Source organism: Tachypleus tridentatus, unplaced genomic scaffold (assembly GCF_004210375.1).
Source record: "Tachypleus tridentatus isolate NWPU-2018 unplaced genomic scaffold, ASM421037v1 Hic_cluster_2, whole genome shotgun sequence".
NCBI lineage: Eukaryota > Metazoa > Arthropoda > Merostomata > Xiphosura > Limulidae > Tachypleus > Tachypleus tridentatus.
The window spans coordinates 40,078,170-40,084,856 of record NW_027467782.1 but is presented as its reverse complement, the minus strand read 5'-3'; the positions used below and the strand labels follow the sequence as shown (position 1 = coordinate 40,084,856).

At 27.5% G+C, this 6,687-nt stretch overlaps 1 long non-coding RNA gene across 1 annotated transcript; it reads right to left on the bottom strand.

Moving 5' to 3' along the window:
• Positions 1-3,022: 3,022 nt before the first annotated feature.
• Positions 3,023-6,478, bottom strand: LOC143242683 (uncharacterized). The gene is made up of 3 exons (XR_013023140.1): positions 6,338-6,478; positions 4,946-5,099; positions 3,023-3,725 (listed from the first exon to the last, which is right to left on the bottom strand). It is a non-coding gene; the product is annotated as an uncharacterized LOC143242683 (long non-coding RNA).
• Positions 6,479-6,687: the final 209 nt, after the last annotated feature.

Genomic DNA, 6,687 nt, shown 5'->3' with positions numbered 1-6,687 from the left:
TTTGTGTTGCCTTATTCTAACAAACACTTGTATACAGCAGGCTGTTGAAGAACAAACATATTTCTTATGTAAACCTATCAAAGTAAGCATGTGACTGTGTATGTTTATGTTGCACTAAACTTTGTCGTAATTTTTTAAAAGAAACATTATTCCATTCTGATGAGATTCCTTTGTTACTGTTCATCTTTTGTTATATAATAGTACAAGCTGATGGAAGCTACTCATTAAATTTGTTATCATACAATCTTTACCTTCACAATGGTCCTTTGAGAACAACTTTACAGTTTGTTTGTTACAGGTGTATACCAGTAAATATGTTTATTCTCTCTTACACATTTGTTATTTATTTTTAATATGTGGTGGATGAGTGGAACATAAAGCAGAAGTAACAGTAAACTGTTAAAAAATATGTAACATTCAACTGAATTCACATGCACTTGTGAAGTTTAGAATGCATTCTGTATAAATGAATATAAAAATCAACTTAAGTAACAATATAATTAAAACTCATTCTAGACTGTCAGAAAAAAAAAAAAGCACAACATGAATCAAAATACAGAGACTGTATTGTCAAGCCTACAGCTAAAGACTCTAAAAAAGTAAATAAATACAGCTGGAAGTAATGTCTGTATTATTTTCTTAAGCTATAAACCCCTCTTTTAACTCTATGGCTACAGTACTTATCAAAATAGTTTGTTTATTTTTTAAGAGTTCCGAGTTGTCAGCTTGAAAATACAATTTTTATATTTTGATTCAACTTTTCTGACAATCCCTACATCGCTTCGCAAATTAATAATTTTTTATAATAATGTACACATACACATACATACGTATTACTGTATATAGATAAGTTTCTCATTCCCACTGAAGACCAAACACTGTTACTGTGTTAAATAAAGTCTTCATTACCTATTGAACCTGTTTCTAAACTTCATTGTTCTCATAATTGGTTCTTCTTTAAATCTGAAATCTTAAACGTTTACATAACTTTAGTGTACACACCTATATACTTCAAATTAATTCATAAATAAATACTCTCAAGTAGTAACATCACAGACCAGGAAAATATGGTGTGTGGTACTTGTCTCTTTCAAAAGGAAACACATGATTCATTTACATGTTACAGTGTACATCACAGAAGCATTTAGAAAAACACATCAGTGTAAAACTAAGTACTGAATTTTCATAACTTGTAAGAAATAAAGTTCAAACACATGGACTTAGAAAAAGAACCAGAACTGATAAAAACTGCTGTAATATTCCTTCTGAAGTTCAATTTACATTATTTTTGAAGGAGATAATAAAACTACAACTTAGGTATTGGAACATCTAACTTGTTTGTTTGTTTTGTTTAAAAAAAGGGATAAAATTTAACGAGCTTTAAATGATTTGCTTTGTTTTGAATTTCACACAAAGCTACACGAGGGCTATCTGTGCTAGTTGTCCCTAATTTAGCAGTATAAGACCAAAAGTAAGGCAACTAGTCATCACCACCCACTGCCAACTCTTGGGACACTCTTTTACAAACAAATAATGGAATTGACCATCACATTATAATTATGCGTCAAGCGCCTTAATCACCTGGCAGCCAGACTGGGAACTTTAAATGAGAATATTTCAAACAAGCATAAAAGTTGACATTTTAAACTTTCAATCTCAAACAATGTTCTATCAAGATCTTTAAACTTTTATTATTAACATTAATTTTTTATACTTTGTTATCTTTTAAACTATATGTGGTGCATTTATACTGAATTACTTAAAAAAAGTGTTTTACCACCCTCTTTAAATTATACCTTTGAAGACCATTTACCCAAAATAACTATCTTTCAAGAAGAATAAGGCATTTTTTTAAGTTTAATAATTTTCAATACTTTTAAAAAGAATTGATACAAAAGATACACAGCTTGTTAATTTTGTTTGATAGAGTATATTTAGTTACAATTTTGTTGTAAAACCAATACCAGACACTTTTACTGTCGTCATAAAACTTACAATTTGATAATCAACTACAACACTATCATCATCAACAGATAGATCTTGTATAAAAACAAAACAAATGGAAAAACTGGACAAAAGTCAGATTTTTGTTTTGATGTTTATTATAAATTGATAATAGTGATGTTCTTACCCTGTAATAAAGTTTACTTTCCTTTTATTTACTGTTGATAACTTAGCTAAATATTCTGGCCTTGGATGTTCCTGATGATACAAAAACAAACCACATTATGATCAAGAGTTCAGGTAAAACATCATATCTGTGTGTTAAGAAATTTACATTTTTAAACATGTATTTTTGAGAAACTTTCTCAAAAGAATAACTTTAGGGAACATTCAAACATTATTTTTATAAATCAAAGTTTGAAATGATGTTCAAAGGGAAATACTAGAGAATAGCTGTAAATATAATAATGGAAACAAACAAACTTGTCCTGAGCACCCAATCAAGGCAGGAAAACAAGGTCATTAACACTTTCACATCAAGTAGGTCAAACTGCATATGTCACAATCTTTTACAGAGTTAAATTCAAAATTTAATTAAGCTAGTTATTATCAATGTATATAAGTAAACTTTATATCACAATGTAATTACTGAATCAAATTTTAATAGTATTTAAGTTCTTAGATTCTTCCTTTGTGTATAATTTACTTATCACCTCTACAAGAATTGAATAATTTTATGTAAATTAGTTATTATAAAGTAGTTATTTTACGGCTTTCTATCTTATTCGTTCACGATGTCATACACTAGGAAATTAGAGTCATTTAGCATGCACACCTATCACAGCCTCTCTTTTACAAGCTACCAATAGTTATCTCAGATGTTGTATATCCATAGACTTACTGCTGTACTAACAGGAGGCATTTAGTGTGGTAGTGCCACAAAAGAACAAAAACAGATGCTGGTAAAAGTACATTTTTTTGTTTTTCATAAGTATTCTTTATTTATTACTATAAAAGTAACTAAAATGAAAAAGCAAAAAGTTGTTGGATTAGCTAAAATAAAGAATAACAATTAATTATTCTTCATATTGTTTAATGTAATTCAATAGGGTAACATAAGTTGAATGTTCACCAAGTGATTTAAAACTTGTGATGAAGTATTAACAGTTACATGTGGTTCAAAAGTCGATAAAACTATAAGATTAAGAATAAACAGATGTCACAAGTTTTTAAGTTATTTAGGATAAACTATCACAGTTTAGGGCCACAATTTGCTGTCATTCTAGCGCAATAAAAAATGTAATTTATAATTATTTCATAATTTTTTATGATGGTTTTGAGGGTGTTTAAATTGACTGATCATTTAGAGAGTTATAGTTTGTAAAATAACAGATAAAATAAATTTTTTACTGACAGCAAACATCTGATATTTATGAAGGAGGTTTAAAGAACTACATAAGTGAAATTTGAAAATTTTTAAATGAAGTATTTCTAATTTTAACATAAAAAATCACTTTGTAATCAGAACAGTCAACACTATGACAACATATAATTAAAATATTTTTCTGATTACTGTCAAAGTTTGTGATGACACAACTAGTACCTTCAGAATCACAGTAAGTATACTGCCATGGTTAAAAGTTGATGTTAAATACACAAGCCCATTGTCATAAAGTTAGTTACTAAGGTACACATTACCTCTAAAGTATCAAAACTAGTCATATCCCAGTGGTGGGTAATTATTTCCAAATACTTTTTCCACAATTCAAGAAATATTACAGCTGAAAGTAAATAAAAACAAAGTGAAAGGTTTATCATCAGTAAAGTCAGAAATTGCAACAGAATATAAATCACTCTTTAAACTGATGTGACTTGTGACAATTAATTCAACTATTTTTGTTCACCAAAGTGTTAGTAATTAAAAACTTTGTAAAGTGCTTTCTTTTTTCCTTGAAAAGTCCCAAATTACAGATAAAGAAATCTCAAAGTAATAACATGTTTTTGGAATTATTTTGAAGTGTTTGATGGGAGATTTCAGTTATAGAAGTTTGAAGTCTTGGATCTGAAGCAAATTTGATGTGTTTTATGTTGGTTTGAAATTAAGGCCATTTCAAGTAGTGTAAGTATACAATGTTGGACGTTTTTATGTTGAAGTAACCCTTTTGCTATGGGTGTCCATTACTACACATTTCATGAGGATTTTCTTAGTGAGTTACTTTCCCCAAATTCAGGTCCTTTGTGAAGGTCAGTTTTATATTACTGTATTTAGTAGCATGAGCACACATGCACCATGTCATTGTAACTTCTATACTGTTATCCGGGCACAGTTGAAAGATCAATATAATAAAAATAATAAATATATAAACAGAGAGTGGACAAGAAAAGTGGCCCCCATGAAAATGCTGTTAATTTGTTATATATTTTATTAGATACCAGAAAAATGTGTAAAATGCACTTCATGAGATCTGTTCAAATATGATATCAAATACATTAACAATATTTTCAAGGGAGGGGCACTTTTCTGTCCTCCCCTTGTACATAAATGTATAATGTTATCAAATTTAAGCTATTTTATATGAGTTATAGTTTGTAGTTATTTCAGAATTAAAAAAAAGCATTATTTATATTAATTTCGTAATTGTTTATAGTGGTCAAATCTATCAAGCCCATATAGAGTTTCATTAGTAAAAATAACAGACAAAATATTAAGTTTTTTTCTGTACAAAAATGTTTGATAATTATCTGGAGGTTATAAAAATTTTGTATGTGAAATTTGAACATTTTCTAATGCATACCAGTAATTTTAATCTTAAAATCAAAATTACTATGCATGTTGGATAGTCAACATGCAAAAAGAAAATAGTTACAAGAAAAGCATTACTTAAAAAAAGTATTAAAACTAAATAACAATTTGATATTTTGTGTATGAAAGTTCTAACAGAGTCTGAAGTAGAGAATATTATTTATTCAACTTTAACATGTAAATCTATATTATTCTTACCCCAGAGTGACATACAAACAGCAAAAAATACAGCAGCACCATTGTCAAAAAGATGAGTTATTCTGACAAAAGTGCATGCCTGGCCTAATATTCCATATCTACATCACACCGAGGACATAAAATGGTGTCCTTGTAGTCTTCACAAATGTCCTTACTGTAAAAAAAATGCAGTTTTGTTTTAAGTTTATAGAATAAACACAGTACAGCTGTACATTTAAATCAATCATAATATACAACTACCAATTTCAATGATAATGCCACATACATAAAATAACTGATTAACTGAAATTATGTTTAAATCAATTTATCACAAAAATTATTAAAATATTTTAATGGTTCAAAACACATAACCAATAAAAATTAATGGTTCCAATTATTATTCTTTACAATTATTCCAGCTACAAATGGCTTGTGTGAAAATAATTAATTAGCTAAACAGTGATTAAGTAGTCCAGTGATTAATCACTTACCACATTCCATCAATCACATATAATTTAGAAAATGAGAAACTCAAAAATATTCATCCATAATAATTTTTTTTATAAAGATTTGTCTCAATTTTAAACTTTGACTAGTATATGAGCAAGGTGATTTTCATGCTAAAATTAATACAATTTATATATCTTTAATATTACAGTTTCCAAATTCCATTTGCAAAGCTTCTAGAATCTTCTAATTGAATATCAACTTATTTTTTGGTAAATATTTATATGTTATGCATTATTTTCTCTACACTTACACTACATGAGGTTAGGCCATTTGTTTAACCTTGTAACCAAAAAAAAAAAAATGAAATAATATTTTCCTTTCTAAAATCCCTGCAGATTACAATAAAAGCTTATCATTATTTATCCAGACTATCGTCAGGCTTGCATCAGTTAAATATGACAACTTCCTTTATTCTAAGCCTATGTAACAAGTTAGAAATAACCTTATGTACACTTAGTTCAAATTACAGCAAAAAATTATGTAATACACACGATCACATGTATATACATATATTGCAAACAAATTAATCTATTTCTTCATTTACATTTTCTAACGTTACCTAATAAGTATTTTTTTTTACTTTTATAACAAACCAAATATGTACATAAAAATAACAAAAATCTAGTACTTAATTGTGAATGCTGTAATTCTTTTTGTTGTCAAAGATTTAAAGTGTTGAGAGATGCAAACCCAAATTTTCAAAGGCGATGTTTTTGGGTTTTTTCAAAAATTATTTATTAATTTCAAACACAATTTAGAGCACAAATAATAATAAACACAAAGCATACAATGTCCTATAATTATTACAATTTAACTGTTTTTCTAACCAAACATTGTGCATCAAAACAATTTCCTTAGCTGGTTAAAGAATGTCGTCGGTGTTTGGGTGATAAAAGTTCATACCCTGGAAAGTCAAGTTCTCTATCACCTCTTCCTCCTCTCCGTACTTATACTCTTGGCTGATTGATATTTATAACTGTGAACTGAATATTATTTGGTTCTTTTCAGGGCAATGTCCATGTATTTTGGCTCGTATACAGTTATTATTTTATTCTATTAGCAGAATGTCAAGTTTGCTGGTGGCATTTTTTTTAAATACATAAATAAATAAACTATATATTTTTTATTATTATTTAAAGTTTATATATTTTTATTATTATTTAAAGTTTATATTTTTATTATTATTTAAAGTTTATATTTTTATTATTTAAAGTTTTTATATTTTTTATTATTTAAAGTTTTTATATTTTTTA